This window comes from Cygnus olor, chromosome 16, assembly GCF_009769625.2.
Source record: "Cygnus olor isolate bCygOlo1 chromosome 16, bCygOlo1.pri.v2, whole genome shotgun sequence".
In the NCBI taxonomy this organism is placed as follows: domain Eukaryota; kingdom Metazoa; phylum Chordata; class Aves; order Anseriformes; family Anatidae; genus Cygnus; species Cygnus olor.
This window is the reverse complement of record NC_049184.1, coordinates 14,570,551-14,587,982: the sequence shown is the minus strand read 5'-3', so window position 1 is coordinate 14,587,982 and position 17,432 is coordinate 14,570,551. Positions and strand designations below refer to the sequence as shown.

At 51.5% G+C, this 17,432-nt stretch overlaps 1 protein-coding gene and 1 non-coding gene across 6 annotated transcripts in view; both read left to right on the top strand.

Annotated features, from left to right (window-relative positions):
• Positions 1-1,036: 1,036 nt before the first annotated feature.
• Positions 1,037-1,108, top strand: TRNAE-CUC. The gene has a single exon. It is a non-coding gene; the product is annotated as a tRNA-Glu (tRNA).
• A 306-nt stretch (positions 1,109-1,414) lies between these two features.
• The window catches only part of DNAJC5 (DnaJ heat shock protein family (Hsp40) member C5), a 31,313-nt gene continuing 15,295 nt past the window's right edge, over positions 1,415-17,432 (top strand). The window contains exons 1-4 of one of the 5 annotated variants that reach the window (XM_040575400.1): positions 1,466-1,541; positions 6,259-6,336; positions 6,442-6,591; positions 16,568-16,635. The gene's annotated coding sequence lies outside the window, so the exon portion shown is untranslated. Of the gene's footprint in view, positions 1,542-2,387; positions 2,492-5,148; positions 5,396-6,258; positions 6,337-6,441; positions 6,592-11,320; positions 11,494-16,567; positions 16,636-17,432 lie in introns of those variants that run through there. The other 4 variants (XM_040575399.1, XM_040575398.1, XM_040575401.1 and 1 more) reach the window with 4 other exon arrangements.

The window sequence follows — 17,432 nt, the reverse complement described above, 5'->3', positions numbered from 1 at the left end:
AGATAAAGGAAGCCCTCTTCCCTGCAGGCACAATGTTCCCACTCCCAGCTAAAAGCGAGGCAAGCGTGTTTTCAAGGGATGGGACGTTCGTTCTGGCAGGAGGGGTTGCACAACGGCTCCAGCGGCCGCGATCCCCTGGGTCCTGCTGGCGGTGGGATGTGGGGAGCAGCGGGGGGAGCGCAGCGCTCGCCCACAACATCTCTTTGTCTCGTGGGCTTGTGCCTGGGGGTCCCAGGGTGCAACATCCTGGATTTTGGGGGGGGGGGGGGTGAGAGGGACCAGGTGTCCCCCGGAGGGTCGGTGCCAGCCTGGTGGGGAGCTGGGCACGGAGCGAGGAGGGCACGCGGTGGGTGTTTAAGTAGCGGCTGGGGCTCCCTTGGCAAAGGGGTTTCGGCTCCGTTCGTTCCTTTGAAACGTGAGTCAGCGGCGCAGCCGGGAAGGGTCTGGGGAGCCGTACGGGGAGGGCAGGAGCTGGCAGGGCCCTGCCGAAGCCGGGGCGAGCAACCGGTGGCTGTGTCCCCACACCAGCACCGGGGTCGCCCCCTCCGGGACCCCCCCCCCCCCACGGGGCTGTCGGGATCTCACCCGCCGGTGGGAAACCGCAGCGTTCCCCCGGGGAGCAGGCGGGAGCACCGGGAAAGTTGGGCAACCGGGGAAAAACCCTCCGACCCTGAGCTTCGATAACAACCTGCTTTTAATTGTAAGCCCTGGGTCGTTCATTAAAAGGAACCGGCTCAGGACCTAGCTCCTGGGGCAGGCGAGAGCCGGCAGCCCCGGGGCGTGCAGGCTGGGTACTGAGGTGGTGCCTGGAGGGAAAGGGCTCGTGAGGAGGGCGCTGAGGAGGGATTACAGAGCGCTGACGGAGCCCGGCCAGTGCCGGGGGCGAGCGCCTCCTGAGGAGGCCCGGGACCGCCGCTGCACCCCCCGGGGGGGGGCCTGCGGGAGCCGGGCCCCGATCGCCGCCGGGCCTCCATCACCACAGCCCCGGTGGCGGCGCTGAGCTCGAGGCGCGGCGCGCGGCAGCGGCCCCCAGGCGTCCCTGGTGGTCTAGTGGTTAGGATTCGGCGCTCTCACCGCAGCGGCCCGGGTTCGATTCCCGGTCAGGGAAGCTTCGTTTTGTTGCCGCTTTTCGCCCGCGGCCTCCACGCGCGTTTACCCCCCGCCCCCCCTCCCACCCCGTGCCCACACCCCCCACGCGTGATTGATTTACCGCCCCCTCCCCTCCCTTCCACGCCCGCACTGCGCACGCGCCCCCCTCCTCTCCTCACCCCCCTCCTCCCCCCGCATGCGCGCCCCCGCTGTGGGCGGCGCGCTGCGTGCACGCGCCCGCGCGGAGGACCGGGAGCGGCGCATGCGCGGTGCGTGCTGCGCGCGGCGCCGGCCCCTCCCCCGCCCGCCCGCGGTCGGCGTCGCCGGGTCCCGTCAGGAGCGGTCAGGGGGCGCCGCCGCCGCCCGGAGCCGCCCCCGCCTCGCCCCGCCCCGACCGGGGCTGCCCGGCCCCCGGCCCCGGCTCCGGCTCCGACCCCCGGCGCGGGGTGCAGGTGAGCCCGGCACGGCCTCAACCTCTGGGCCTCGTTCGTAGCGCAGGGCCCGGTCCTCGGCCCCGCTGTGGGGGGAAGGTGGGGGGGACGTGAGGGGGCTGAGGGGCCTGAGGGGGGACGGGGCTGAGGAGGCTCTGAGGGGGATGGGGAGGCTCTGAGGCGGATGGAGGCTGGGGGCTGAGGGGACGGGGGCTGAGGAGGCTCCGAGGGGGCTCTGAGGGGCCTGAGGGGGCTCTGAGGGGGCTCTGAGGCGGATGGAGGCTGGGGGCTGGGGGGACAGGGCCTGAGGGGCGGTTGGGGGCTGAGGAGGTTCTGAGGGGGGCTCCGGGGGGGCTGAGGGGGCTCTGAGGGGACTGCGGAGGCTCTGAGGGGGATGGAGGCGGAGGGGAGGTTGGGGACTGAGGCGAGGCTGGGCCTGAGGGGGCTCCGAGGGGAGGTTGGGGGCTGAGGGGGCTCTGATGGGGCTGGGAGGAGGTGGGGGGCTGAGGGAGCTCTAGGGGGCCTGAGGGGAGGTTGGGAAGCTGTGGGGGCTGAGGGGACGGGGGCTGAGCCCTGAGGGGCCCTGAAGGGCCCTGAGGCCCAAATGGAGGCCGGAGGGGCCACGGGGGGTGTGGGGGCGAGCAGCGGGAGGGGTTCGGGGGAGGCACCAGGGGCTGGGGGCATGCGGCTGGGGCTGGGGGCACGGGGGCGAGCCCAGGGGGTTTCGGAGCCAGCATCCATCCCTCCGTGCTGCGGCGCTGGGAAGCACTGCGGCGCCTTCCCTGGGAAGCTCCTGCTTGGGGGGGTGGGAACCCCTTCTTCCTCCTCCTCCTCCTCCTCTTCCTCCTCCTCCTCCTCGTCTGCCGCCCACAAGCGCATTCGTCCGCCGCCCCACAGCGTTTTAGGGGCTTGGATCCTCAGGCTCGGGGCTGTAACGATTGAGAAAGAGACAAAGCAAAGGCCCTGGAAAGGTGAATCCTAAATGAAAGCCGTTTGTGCGCCGTGGGGACTGTGATTCACCATGACTGGCTTTCGCTGGAGGGATCTCGGAGGGTTTTTGCTTCCCCTTCCTTTCGTTGTTCTACTTAATTTTTTTTAAAAATGATTCGGAACTGCTCAGGTTATGCCGTGCTTAACGAGCGGCGTATTACCAGAAAGTAAATCCAGCTTTACAATAAGAAACTCGCGAAGGCAGCATTATTCTAATTATTTGCGCGGCGTTTTGTGGCTCTCGCGTTAAGAATTCCAGGCAGGAAATCCCGGTGATGTCGAACGTAACGGGATGAAGCAGAGACAGGGAGTTCGCTGGTAACGCCGTGCTCCTGCCTTTCTGATTATCGATACCTCGCTGCCGTGTTCCTGGCGACACAGTGCCGTGGGCTTTATTGCTGGGGGAGCCCTTCCCTCCTTGGAGAGCAAGGTGAAAACCCTCCGTGCCTGCCTGTCGCTGGGTGACACAGAAGGGAAAGCTAGCCAGTGCTATGGTTTTTTTAGGTTTGTTTTTATGGAGGTATTAATTTTGGGGTAATGCGTGCTGAGAGACGTTGCTGTAGAGCCGTCTGTGCTTAATAGCCGTTCTTGTGCGGTAAAGCTGAAGAAAACTGCGTACATTGGGTACATAATCATGCAGCAGTATAAAATAATTCTCCTAGCTAATGTCTGTCAAATGTTCCCGTGCTGGTTTATCTTTAGGAAATAAAAACATTGTCTGTGTGTTTAAATACCATACGAGTTTGCTGCTACCGAGGCAAAATCTTGCAGGCCACGTTCACCTGCTGGTGGTTCACCCGGTTCGTTGGGCAAGTGAAGCTCTCACAAGTAGCCAGATGTGAACGGAGCCAAGAGATTTTCCTTTTGAAACATATCAAGGTTGTACCTATTTAGGTTCTTACGTAGTGTCAGCCACGTTTAAGTGGAAATTATTACGGTCACAACAATTTCATTAGGGGTGTTTTACAGTTTTAAGGCATCCGTTGGTTTCAGGCTGCTTAGCATCGCTGTTTACTTTTTTGTTTACCTCTGGTAGAAAATGGTGGAGTCCTAATCTGAGAGGTTCTGAGAAACAGACACCAAATTAATTTGCATTGATGAATTAGTTCTAATAATTTAAGTACGCCCTGCTTTGGGAGGGAGAAAAGAGGGGCGACGGAAGCTGGAGTGAAAGAGAAATTGATTTTGATAGAGTATAGAATGCAAAGAAGTTTAATTTTATTGAGCAGCTTTCTGCGGTTTTCTCGTGGTGCTCTGAGGACTTCAGAGAAACGTGTCGTGATGTTGGCTGAGCAGCCTGCAGTGTGGGTAACCCCGAGCGTGGAGGTGAGGCTTTGACTCACACAGCTGTTTGCAAGCGTAAATAAATGTCTCTTCCCTCCATCCGTTACTTCGTCTTGGGGATTGTCCGTGGCATTTAAATGAAGGGGAGGTGCTGCAAGTCCGTCCTTTTTCCTCCTGATTTCTGTTGTGTTTTATCGATGAACTGCAGGTCCGAAGCAGTGGTAAAACCCAGGTGGAGATTTCCTAACTTCACGGGGCGGCTGCTGCTATATTTAACCAGCCTTTATCAGGGAACGGCTGCAAAAAGCAGCGTCTTTGTAGTACGTTTTGTCTCCACGTAGCCCTTACATCCACGTTAATTACTCCCCACAAGCATAAACGCCCTTTCAGGCTGCCCTAAAAGCCGAGAAACCTCACCAAGATGGTGAGCCTCCTTCCCTAGCACGGCGTGAGCGAGCCGGCGCGGTTTGTGGTCGAGGTGGCGCAGCCGTCGGTAACGTCAGTCACGAAGCTACCCGAGGTGGTTGGAGCCTGCAGATGCTGGCTTTGCAGCTGATCAGAGCAGCGGGGGAGACTTCTCCGCTCCACGGGTAAGCTTTTCTGTGGGGCCGAAGGCAGGCGCCCGTCGTGGCGGCGGTGAGGCTGGACACGCGTGTTTCGGAAGGACGGAGCGGCCGCAGAAGGCGGCGTGGGGGCCTGGTGGTGCGCAGGTCGGGTCTGAGCCTCTTGGCTGGGCTTGCAAGCCGTGGTGTTAGGTGGTCGTTGTCAGTGAGGACGTTGTTCATCCTCGTATTCCTTCTTTGTGAGCTTCAAGAAATGATCTGTCTGCGTTCGGGCACTTGGGTAGTGAATGTTAGTGGGAGCCTCACTGGGTTACTTACATCTTGGTTTAGGTCAGATGTAAAAGTTGCCGATACGGCTTTTTTTTTTTTTTTTTTTTAATTTATGAATTCAGTTCCCTGAGCGTCCTCTCTGGGAAGGTGGGCATGCTTTGAGCATGGCAGGTGGTTCTGCAAACCCCTTCTGTCCACCTAAATACCTTAACATGCAGCAATACTGTAACCGGCCTGCGATAAATGCTGCGCTTCCCTCGGTTTCCTGGTGTTTTCTCTTAGTTAAGTCTCTTTAACGTTGACATCCGGGTCAAAACGTGTTTTCGGTGTGTTTGGGCAGCCAGGAGGCTGGCCTCGCCGCTTGTAGCTGCGCTCCTCTGCTGAGCCCAGCACCCCTTTGCAGCTCTTTGCCACCGAGCGGGTGGGAATTGGGCAGCTCGGGAGCGGGGCCGCCCGTTCCCGGGAGGCCTCACCCGAGGAAGAGGCGTTTTCAAAGCCGGGTTCGCGTTCTGTTCGGCAGGTGGCCTCACCTTTGGCGTGGGACCCCTAACCTGGAAGCAGACGGCGCGGAGCAGCGCAGCGGACCGCACGGCAGCCTCGGGAATTAGTTGTGTGACCGCCTGCGCTGCAGGACACGCAGGGGTCGTGGCAAAGTCTGGGCGGAGGTACGAGGGGCGTGCCGAATGCTGAGGACCGGAGCAGAACGGAGCACTTCTTTACCTTAACATAGGAAAAGTGTTTCCCTTGTGCTCCGGTAACTTAAATCAGGTGAATTAAGCAATATTGGTTTAGAAGCGTCCCTGTAAATGCTTTGCATGTTTAACTCTCTGCCTGCGCTGGCCAACAAAGCTCTTCTCCGATTTCGGGAAGATTTGGTGACTGGATGTTTGCAAAAGAAAAGGCTTGAAGTAGAAAGGAAGTGGAGGAGCGATGTTGGTGCGTGGCTATCAGCAGGTTGCTGATGCTCGCAGCCGCTCGGGAGCTGCATGGGAATTCTTGCTGTTATTTTAATGTGTTTTCTGTGAGGGTTTTGTTACTGCCTCGGCTGCCGTGTGCCGCTGGTCTGCTAACCAGCGACTGGGTTTGTTATTGAAAGGCAGGCTTTGAATAGTGGTATATTTTAAGATGAACTCGGAAGTTCAGTCGGACTGTTATCTTCACAGCTGGGCTTCATCTGTTTTTGTTCGAAAGTACACATTTTAGCTCGAGAGGCGCTCTGTTTCCTATCGCAGACAGTGTAAGCTGATAGCAAAGAATTACATTCCAGAAGGTAAATTCTTCAAAACATTGCTGAAATATTTTAATAAAGTGATAATAGCTACCAAAAAGAGTAACGGTTTTCTTCTCTGCATCCAGTAGCTAAATAATAATTCCTGATGTTAGGTAGCGGGGTTTTAGTGCGCTGGTGCTGTGCAGGTTTTTCCTGGGCTGGGGCGAGTAGGCCTGCTTTAGGATGCGTTCAGATTTCTCGTGCCCTGGCCACTTCTCCTAATTGCACTGAACTTTTATCTGCATTGCACTAAAACGTGCCTGTGTAAAATCCTTCTCTGCCTTCTTCGGAGATGCCGAAACACTTTGAACGCCAGCACGCTGTAAGGGCAGCATTAAAATTCAGTGCCTTTTTCTTCAAGCTGCAGGTTTTTCTTGTGACCTGAAGGTGCAGCGGCACGGCGGTACCCACGCGAGCAGCGCGAGGCTTCTCGGCCCAGGTCAGCCTAAATGAGCAGCTGTTCCCTTCCTTCCCTTTCATCACCTGCTCAAATCTGTTGTGATGAGAATACAGGTTTTTGATGAAAGATTTCTTCTTAACTCAGCACTGCGACTGCATGCTGTTGGGTGAATGATGGAGCAAGTAAAAACCCCAGTGGCATTTAGTCGCCTCTTCCCGAAGCGCTGCTCGCCAGCTCATTGTTTTATGGCATGATACATCGTTCTGATCTAAAAACTCCGCGCAGCGACACGAGGTGAGCTGTCCTGAGCCTGCTTTCGCGGGCTGGCGCTGCTGTGGCTGCCCGATGGCTCTGAAGGTCGGGCTCTGCACCCAGCTGGGCGCCGTGGCGCTGGGCGGGAGCTGGCCGAAGAGCCGCAGCCAGACCCGGGTGCTTCCCCGCTGCAGCCCTCGGCTCAGCTCTTCCCCTCCCTCCGAGCAGAGCGTGCCCCTGCCTTGCCTTACCTGCGGCACCAAGCCCGGTGGGTGATTTAGGCGTGAGGAGGTTGGTTCCAGGCGGCACACAGCGCGTATTTCTACGTCTGTGAAGGATGTAGGAAGAAGCGGTGGCTAACTGCTCGATCCAGGAACGCTGATGTGCAGCATCCTGCTTTTGCTTTTGTCACGCCTTCCTCGCTTGGCTTCGCCTGTGTCTTCCTGCAGCTGCGTTACCTGGTAGTGGTGATGTTCTGGCACGTTTGTGGCCAGAAATACGGCCAGGATAGGAAAGGGGAACGTGTCGGACCTATAGGATGGTAATACTTCGCCGTGAGGGTAGGAAGAGCCCAGAGTTCACTGATGTTACAGGAGCCAGGTAGGAAGTTACAAAAAGGAGAAACTTGCACAGGTCTGTTTGCTTTTCTCCTTTTAAGTCTCTACATTCTGGCTGTATTTCAAAGGAAAATATTCTTTTTCTTTCCGTCTGTCATTGCTTATTTGATGTCTTACCAGGATTTTCTGTTCCTGTGATGGCAATACCTTAGCAATCTTATTTATGCTTGGAAATATTTCGCAGTTTTTGTGCCACAATTCCAGCACGGGGTGTGTAACATACGTGTGGGCCTTGGCCTGGGCTGGGCCAGACATTAACGAGATTTCCTTAGGAATCTGCTTTTCACAGCGTGGGGATTTAGGAACATTTCCTGGAGAAACATAAGGAGGTTTAAAGCTGCACGTCGGGAGAAGGGGGACTTGGGAGGCCGAACTCCAGCTGCTTTGGTGGGCGGTCGCTTGCGATGATGGCTGCAGTCATCCGGAACGTGCCAGGTGTGGGAAATGCCTTCCACCAAGGCAAGGTTGCACCGCGTGAGATATTTATAATTTCAGGTTTCGTCTGTTCTTGCTTGGCGGGCAGTTAAGGGATTTAACAAACACGTTAAGAAATGTCTTAATCTCGCTTCTCTGAAGTCACGAGGGCAGCGTGGAAGTTGGTGTTCTTGCTGCTGCTGCTAAGAGACGCAAGAAGCGGGATGAGAAGCGGAACGGGACGTGGTGGAGATCTCGATCGGGTCGCGCTGTGCGTCTCCGACACGTGATGGCTGCGATAGCAGCGGGCAGAAGGCGCGTGAAATAAAATCAGCGCGCATTCACGTGCTTGGGAAGGGCACGCGGGGTCCTTGTGAAATCAGCCGCTGTCTTGCACAGGGAATTGAAACTACTTTTTTTTCAGTTTTGCTCTAGTTCGGATCCAGCAGGGGCTGGTGCCGTCCTGACACGGCGCCAGGTCGGAGCGAGCACCCGTGCGCCGGCTCGATTCGCCTCGCCCGCCACGACGGGCTTGCGTTTCAGGCAGGGGTCCTCGCTGCTCGGGGACGTCGGTGGGGCAGCGGTCTGTTTCTTTTCCTCCTTAGGGGTTTCTTTTCCTTCTTGCCCCGTTTGGCCTCTCCTGTCCTGCTCATTGCTAGGGAGGGAAGGGAGCACGGCATCGCTTGGTGCCTCGGTTACAGCCGAGGTGACCGGTTTCTCATGGGCAGTAACCGGCGATATCTGGTGATATTTTCTGCTCTAAATTGAGTCGAAAAACCCGATTCAGTGACTATTAAAAACACTGAATTGATTCGAGTTCCAGGTTCGCTTCGAGTTCCCGTTCTTCGTGAGCTTTAGGAGTGCTTTCCACGTGATAACCACCCAACTCCATCAGTCGCACGGCGAAGCTGTTTCTCCACCGAGCGTGACTGCAGCGTGTGCCTCCAGTTACGGGGCTGAGCGGGGGAAGAAAAGCAGGCGATGAACCACGTCTTCTCTTTAGAAAGCTGCTTTCCTTATCACGGGGGTTCGGTTTGGCAAACAGGCTGGTGGTTCTTCTTGGAGGCCCTGAAGTTAGTGCCAGGAAATACCGTACTTAGCTTTAGGTAGATAAATTACAAAATAAATGCATGTTATATAATAAATATGCCATATAAATGCATGTTGAACAGAAATACTTGACCTGGATGATAGTGAAAATATTCCTCTTTGTTAATGACTCTCTCCCTCAGTCTTTTTTCTTTCCTTACCGAGTTCCTTATTTCCGTGCTCGCTTAATTCATACTCATGGCCCTTACAAAAGTTGCTTTGCCACAACATTTGCTGTTGACAATTAGCGTAGGAAAACCAGGCAAGCTGAATTAATCAGAAGTTGTTTGGGAGCTGCGTGGTTGTAGTTTCCCAAGCACACGTCATCATTTCCCTGAGCGGTTCAGATAACAGGAACAACGATCCGCATGACTTTATTTTTTGTTACCAGCCCTGGAACGGGACGTGTTGGATGAAATGCCTCGCGTGACAAAATCCCGGCGTCTCCCGTAGCTGTCCTCTCAGGTGCAACTTAGATGCAGGAAACTGGGCTCCGTATCTTAAAACCACGTTTCTTCCCGTGACTTGTTCTGCTGACATCTTCTGCATAAAGCCTCTTGCGTGTCAAAAATTATCTTTCAGTGGTGGCTTCCACTCTTCCTTCCTCGCCGTTACGAAGCTGCTTAAATGTATAGATATATAAACTTGCTTAAAAGTAACCCTGAGTAAGGGAACAGTGGTATTTTGCAACAAATTCTGGTCCTCTGGGGGTCTTCAGGAGGAGGTGCTCCCAGATCGTGAGGATACCGGTGCTTTAGCTTCGCGTTCACAGCATCACACCACGGGTACGGGCAGAGCAAGGAGATATTTTACTCTGGTGTTAGTTAGGATCAGAGGGAGGAATCAAAACGACAGTCACAAAAACCGTAGGGTTTTCTGGCTTCGTTCTCAGCTGTTTGGGTGGAAAAAAAAAAGGCTAAATGTGATAATGCTACGCTTTACACCAAAACTAAAAGCCACGTGTACTAGGAATGGCAGCGATTAAATTACGAGGTAGTATAATAGCGGTGGTTTTGTCCTGATTCCTCTGAAGTGTGATTGCAGTCGGAAAACTTACCTTATAAAAAACATACGCGTTGAAATAACTCAGTTACAGTCAGTCTGAAAGGCGCTTTTTTCCCTAAGTGCCAGGTTTGCAAACCAAGTCCGCGGTCTCAAATTCCCGCTGTGTCTTGTTGTTAATCACCGGTGAGGAGTGGGAAAATCAGCTCCATTCCGTTACCTTAGGGTTTCTAAATTACGGGCTTGCTTCTTTTGTAAATAGCCAGGAAATAGTGGTGCCAGAGTGAGCGGTGGAGCTGAAGACAAACCTCACCGCACGGCTTGCAGGTGAAATGTGGGCAGGGGGAGAGAAGAGTGGGAATAACTATCGGTACGCTCTGGGCAGGAGGGAGGGCAGGGTAACATAAACCTTGGGTTGGTGAGACCACGCCGTGTAGTTAGAAAATACCGAGGAGTTTATCCCCTGTGAGAAAATGGCAGCTCAAATGGAAACCACGCTTTACCAGCCCCCGGGCTTTATTTTGGACGTTTCCAGCCAAATGAGCCCGGCAGAGACAACGAGCGAGGTCTTGGGTCCGGAGCACATCGCGGTCCCGACTGACTCGACCACGGGGATTGTACGCTGGTTCACGTGTTGGGGTGTAATAAGAAGAGAGTTACGTTAGTAAATCATTCACAGAGACTTTATTCGGTGCTGTGAAAGACGTTTTTAATTGCTAGGCACCAAATGTGTGTCGTCAGCCCCAAGGTACTTTTAGGAAACTGTAGAAAACTACAGTCCGGGTTGTATAAACTGTGCCGGTCGGTTCAGATTGTGTTGTGAAAATATAACTCCTTTTCCGCTCAGGATACCAGCGTGCTGGGTAGCTGAACGGGCAGCTACGAAGCTCCTCGTGCCCGTGGAGGTGATTTCGGCAGCGTTTGGCGCTGCCCAGGGAGACGGAATCGGTAGCATGAAGGCGACCGAAGAATGTTTCGCATCTCCACCTTTTTTTGTTTGTATCAGCTGGCTTAGTAAATCCATAGTTATGACTTTCACCTGGTTATTGTTTGTTTCTGTTCTGCTGCTCTGTGCTCGTGGGGCTTTTCAAGCTGCCTCCTGCTTGCGGAGGTGAGGGGTGTGCCTTGGGGTCCTGCGCTTGCTGCGGCAGCGTCGTCCAGAGCCGAGGTGACACTGGCCGCACAAAAGCCGCCCGTAGGTGGTCTCAGTCCTCACAGATCCTTACCTGGGCCTGGAGGTGCTCTGCTCGTGCCCGCTCCCCCTCACAGCAGCCCAGCACCAGGGTTTGGAGGGGTTTCTCCCACCTGCTTGGGGCCCGCTTCTTCCTGGTGACTCCTTTGGGGGCTTCACTTCTTGTGTGGATGCAACCTGGAAAATAGGAAGGGAAAAACATCCCGGTGGTTTGTTGTTGTTGTTTTCAAACGTACCTTCTTAGTATCTAATCTTGTCTGAAAAGAAAACAAATCCGTTGTGCTTTTTTTTGCCTTTGTTTCTTTCTGGTCTGATAAAGAAGCCTTTGAATGCCTGCTAGAAGCTTGGGTTTTCTGTTTCGTACGGGAGGAAATTAAAATGTTCTTTTCTCCGGCAGTTTCTGTGAGGAAGTGAAATGATGAAACAGTGAAGTCTCCTCCCCGCTCCACAAAAACCGGGGAAATGCAGTTGAGTAAGTAGGAGGAGAAGGGATTTTTAGAGATGCCTAATTTTTAAACTGTGCAAAAGGCCAGGTCTTTGGAATGAAAGTCTTCGCAGCTGAAGGATACAAGTGCTGCTCGAATCCTTGAGTGCTGTCTTAGGCTGGGGAGACCTGATCGGATACCTGAGGTAAAAGTATGTCAGAGAAGAGAAGCTGCTTCTTTTCTGTCTTGATCGGTTAAGGGAAAAAAAAAAAAAAAGGTGAAATTTTGTAGATTTTTAATACCTACTTACTCTGTGAAATAGGAAGAGAGGACGTGGCTTAACAGAGACGGTTACGTTGGTTCCTGGTGTCGGACAAAGGCACTTCAGTCCTTTTTTTTTCCTGACCTGCGTGGCGTGGTGGGTGGCTGCGTCTGGGAGCTTGGCTTTCGAAATTCTGCTGGTGTTCTGCTTCTTTTGCGTTTTTGTTCCTGACTTTTGAAGAGGGAGATCTGTGTGCTGGCCTGGGGAAGAGATAATTAACAGACAGCTGAATGGCAGAGATTAATGACCTGAAAAGAGAGGTAAAGGTTTTCAAAATAAAACGTTCGACTCGATCATTTTAGATCAGGTTGAATGCGTGCAAATTACCTTCTGTTGTTGGTACAGCCTCGTCGTTTTTGCTTTTTTATGCGTTAAACTCTTAAGTCATTAACAAAAACTTCATGATTGAAATGGCCAAGAGTTTATTTAATGACAGACAATTGCAATAATCGATTAGTTGTGAAATAATTCAGGTCTACCATTTGCACTGCGTAAAACCATACTCCTATATTCCTCTTCTGGTGTGGGCGGAAGAACGTACCTTTTGTCTGCCTCCATGGCTGGTAGCAAAAGAAGATAGATGGATTTTTTTTCTCCCTCTCTTGCTGCTGTAGATGAGCACGGGGCAATTTCGCCCTGCCCTTCCAAATTAATTTCTAATAAATCTCTTTCCCTTTGGTGGACAGTTTGTAATTTGAAAGATGGGTTCGTGTTTGGGAATGTCACGGCGTCTTTTTTTTTTTTGTGTCTCAGACTGCTTACGTGGCTTTTCTGAGATGTACTGCGTAACCTTTCTTTGTTCCTTCTTTTTGGCTCGCCAAAAACCGCCTGTGCTGCAAGAAGGTGCTGCTGGGCGGCCGGGCCTCCGTGACCCACCTGGAGCTGCCTGGCTTTCCTGCACGGCTTGTCTGCACCTACACAGAGCTCGGCCTGGCCCCCCAAAGCAGCAAGGTGCTTGGAGCAGTCCGTGAAGGTTTGGTGCTCCTGTTTTTGACAGCGTGATCCGGTTTGATGGACCTTCTGCCCCATGGGTGCCTGGGTTTGGACTTTTAATACACCACCTTCAGTCGTCTTACCCACAAGTGTGGCTTAGCAGTGTCAGCTGTGTTTTTATGCGAGTAAATCCATGTTTTTCTTCTAACACTTCTGTATTTGAAGTGTAATGCTTTGGCTACGTTGGTGTTAGTAGCAATAGGACTTTTTAATAATACAGTTTGTTCAACTCGCCTAGCATGGAAGGAGCTGCACCTCTGAATAGACGCTTTTAAAAAAGTGCACGATCTCATTCTTTAGAAGAAATAAGTGGCGTTAGCATCACTCACCCGCAGCACTGAATGCTTTCTCTGATTGGTTTTCGTGCACTTTCGTGCTATGAGTGGTCAGCGATCCAAACACCGCGTAGATGTTTATGGAGAAACGTTTAAGAGTAATAATGAGGCAACCAACAGAACTGCTGTTTTTTCTTAAATTTTTAAATAGCTGAGTAAGCAAATGCAGTTATTTCCATTGCCATATATAATTTGTGACATTTGCGCTCTGCCATATAAACTACTGTAATGTCATAAGCAATAATTTAATTTTGCTAAAGGATTAAGTAGGAGAAATGGAATCCTAAGTAGGGAATCTATCCTAAAACAGGCTTTTAAAGAATAATTTTTCTAGTTGAGGGGATAGAAAATGTAAATCTAATAGTTAATTTTTTTCATGATATAGAAACCATTCTTTAGTAGGTTTGAATCTTACTCTAGTGTAAGGTTCAAGGTCACAAGTTTTTATAACAGGTTGGTCAGTCAGACTTGGCTACATTTTAATCTGCTAAGCTTGTTAGAGCAACGACACTCGCGGCGCTGTAGTTAAGTTTGCTCCAAGTTTCAGTGCAACCTCAGACCGTACTGATGGGCCTTATCTCAGGCTAGACCTGAATTAACAGGGAAGTTGGGTTGCCTGGGACTTCATTTATTTTATAACTGTTTTTTAACGCGTACTTCAGAGAATCCAGTGGAGACTTTATTAAAACTTTCACTGCTGGACGCCCATCCTCTGTTCCAAAGGGAAATGAATTTGGCCTTCTTTGTGGGAGAAAGATGTGTGCGTTTGGAATTAATTCCGTGGCTCTTAGGTCAGCCTTACACGGGTATTTATGTGTTAAAACTGTCTGGAGTCAACATGCTCTTCAGGATTAAAGTCAGAAAGGTCTGTTTACAGCTTTCTGCAATTACCCTTTACCAACTTTTGATTCAAACTTTAGTAGAAGGCATGCGTGAGTTACGGTGCAACGCTTCGACGTAGGGTTTTGTTTCTGTGGTACAATGAAGGAGAAACGATTCTTCTGGGATATAGGATTTGTAAGGACGTGTCCTCAGTTTCTGTAGTTTAAAAGCCTCTTGGAACAAGGTTTTCATGTGTAGATGTCTTAGCTAAAACTCAAGTATTTCAAGGCAGCTAGGAGAACGTTTACGAAGAGTATAACAGGTAACAGAACTTGTCAGAGCGCAGTTACTCGCCAGTGTGGTTTACCTTCAGCCTTTCACATCATTTTTCTAATACTGGTTCATCTTGGAAGTGATGTGAGCAAATAAGGATGTGAGAATAAAAAAACCTGGGAGTTTCTATTCTGTTTACTAATTGTATTTTTTGCCTTAATTGCAGCAGTAATTCTTTAAATATTTGGTAGGTGTGGCATAGCTCACGTACGTGACGTAGCTTTTGAAGCAAGGCATCCTGAAGATGCTTCGCTTTCTGCTGACGACCTCTGGAGCAGGACGATGACAGCTCCGTTAGTGCAGTTGTTGAATAATGATGGTTCTCCGGCACACGTCAGAAGAGGTTAGGGCGGACAGGAGGAAAAAAATTTGGTTTATCAAAAAGGGTAGGTCTGGGAAAGTCTGATTTCTGTAAGGAAAAGTTGGCTTATATCTCTCGGTTGGAGGAAGAAAAGGTGCTGAACAGTACCTACAGCCAGCGTATGTGGAAAATGTAGTACGTTTTAGATAAATTGGATGCAAATTTGCAGAACAAATGAAGCTAGAAGACCTGGTGTTGGTATGAGCAAAATAGTTGAAAGAGCACCGAGCGTGTTTCTTCAGGTGTGCTACGAAACTTCGTGCCGTAGTTGTAATACGTACAACAATACGAGTTGTTTGGAACCAGGTGACATCCATTAATCTTGATTTTTTTTAAACACTTCCTTTTTCTTTCCTTTCGTTTTCTCTCCCTTTGGTTCTGTTCTGAATGCCGTGCAGTGAGATACCCGGGGGTAACTCCAGGCAGGGTGTGACACGGAGCCGGGGAGCTGCCGGCTGCGGTGCAGGAGAGCCCGGGGCGCCCTGCGGCTGGTGCCCCGCTGGCGGCAGCAGGAAGGAGGAGATGAAGTTGACTGTGCTCTGATCTAACCAGAAGTGACTTTGTGACTCCTGGCGTGGAGTAGGTTTGTTCTGTACCTGCTTAATCAGAAATAAATTCCAGTTTATTGCAGCGATGGCTTTTCCCTAAGGTTTCCCGCAGTACCATGTAGCTTTTTGAAGGTCCCTCTTGTTCATGTTCTCTTGTTTTCATGGTCCGCAGCAGTCGGTGTAACTTTGTCTTGACCGCCGAAAGGAGTATTTTCTGTTGCTGCATCACCTCAGGTTCTCTTCCTCCTTGTACGCTGAAGTGAGGCTTGTTTCTCCTTTGTGCAATCTGCTTCAGAGCACGGGAATGGGAATTAGCATGGAATAGCTCTGTTGCAAGGGGCCTTCAAAGACCATCAAGTCCAACTGCCCGACCACTTCAGGGCTAACCAGAAGTTAAAGCATATTATTAAGGGCATAAGAGCCATCCGTTAGGTTAAAAGTGAGGTTTTCTTGGTGGAAATTTGCCCTGGCAAAATGAGCTGATGCTGCTGTGCAACTGAAACCCATGGAGCAGTCTGGACGTTGCGTAAAATGACATTGAAATCGGCAGAGTGCAGCGCAGCCGCTCCGTCTCCTCGCACGTCTCGGCCATCGGAGTGGCAGTGCTGCTACTAACGGTGAAGAAAGGTGCAGTAAAGACAGTGCTGTTATTTCCATTGAAAATGAAAAGAAATATCTGTGTTTGTCAGGAAGGCACCTGAGATGTGAACACTGCTAAGCCCTCCGTGCTGTGCAGGAGTTGCGGCGCTGTGGTTAGCCTCGCCTGGACCTGCAGCCGGCTGCTCCCTGGCGAGGGAGGCAGGAGAGGCTGCGTGCCTGCTGCTCGTGCGGCCCTCCTGGTAGCTAAGCTTCTTTAGCAGTCTCTCTCTAACAACATTACAGCTTCTCAGGACTTAAAAAACACGCTTCCCTTGTAGTAAGTCCAGATCTTTCACAATTGCCTAAGAAGAAAAAGTCTGAAGTCTTACTGATAAGTGTTGTTACGGTTTGGGTGTGCCCAGAGCTATCTGAGTGCCCGGTATCTTATTTTGGTTGCGTGTTCCTCTTCGTGTAGGAGGCTTGGGAGAAGAGGCTGAAGTTACAGATAGAAGCCCAGAGCCCTTTAAGTATAGATTCAAGTATTTCTAACTTCATTTGACAGCTAAGCATTTCTGAAGATAATATTTTACATTGTGGAGATTTACTGTAGCGTAGGATATTTTGGGCGATAAAAATCCTCTTGTTTTATTTTGGATGTTAACAGCAAGGCAGCGTGTGAGTGAAAGCATGGTGGAAATACCGAGATGCAGCCTTCAAAATACGTTCCCTGACGCCAGCTGACCACGCGGTAGGAAGGTGTATGCGTGTTAACTGTCCTGGCTGCAGTATGCCTCCATGTTCCCGAAGGCTTCAATATTTATCTACTTCAAGTGAAAATTCTGCATAATTAGATAACGGTTAACTTTTTCTATTTCCCTTCCTTCTCATCTTTAGCACATTGCAAAGGATTGTTCCAACAAAATAATGGGATGACAAGTCCTCAGCGTAAGTCAGTGAAAAACTTATTGCTTTTGTTTTGTCTTTAGGAGATTCAGTTCTAGAGGTGCCTGCGAGCAGTTACCGCTTACCTCAGAATAGTCGAACGAGATTCCAGGTGAGTGCTGGGTTTTGTGGTTTCTTGCAGCTGTGCGGGATGGCAGCCTGTCTCTTTGGTTCCTGCCCCGCACTTCCAGCATGGCTTTGCGTTTCATTTTGTCATACTTTACCTAGTGTTCTTCTGTGGTAGGATTTTAAAAGTTATTTGGTTTCCTCTGCCCCTCCCAGGCTTGGTGGTGGTGCCGAACATCCACAGCTCCTTTAGCAAGCAGCCTTTCCCTGAGCCTTCCCCCCAGTGAGGAGTTCTGAGTGAGCAGCTGTGCCTTTGTGGCTTACATGGAAAAAAAAAAATAATTTGAAATGTGGAAAGTGATATTTTAGGCAACTTGGTGCTATAGTTTCCAAAGGTTTGTTAATGACTAAATATTTAATGCCCCAGCCTTGGAGTGAAGTGGAAAGCTGCTGTTGTTAGGCAGCTCGTGGATGCTGGCGGCACTGAAATAACGCCGGCACTGTCTGATGAATTAGCCCTCCAGCGCTGTGCTGCTCCAGGTTGTGGTTCTTTCCAGCAGAGATGTGACTTCTGTGATTCGGTGCTGTTAAAAGCGTCTGCTGACTGCGTGAATAGCCGAGGTAACCTCCACCCTCCTTTCTACCACACAAATAAGCGCGGTTTCTTGGAAAAGGTGATGCCCCGCTCGCTGCCCCCTTCCAGTTCAGGTCTCTGCACCTTCTTGCAGCCGGGTCAGCTGGCTGCCAGAGCCGGGGCTGGAGGAGTGGTGGAAATTCACGGCTGGCGCTGGGAGAGGAGGAGGCAGGGCCCCTGCTGCCGGCAGCTAGCTGTTAGCTCAGGAG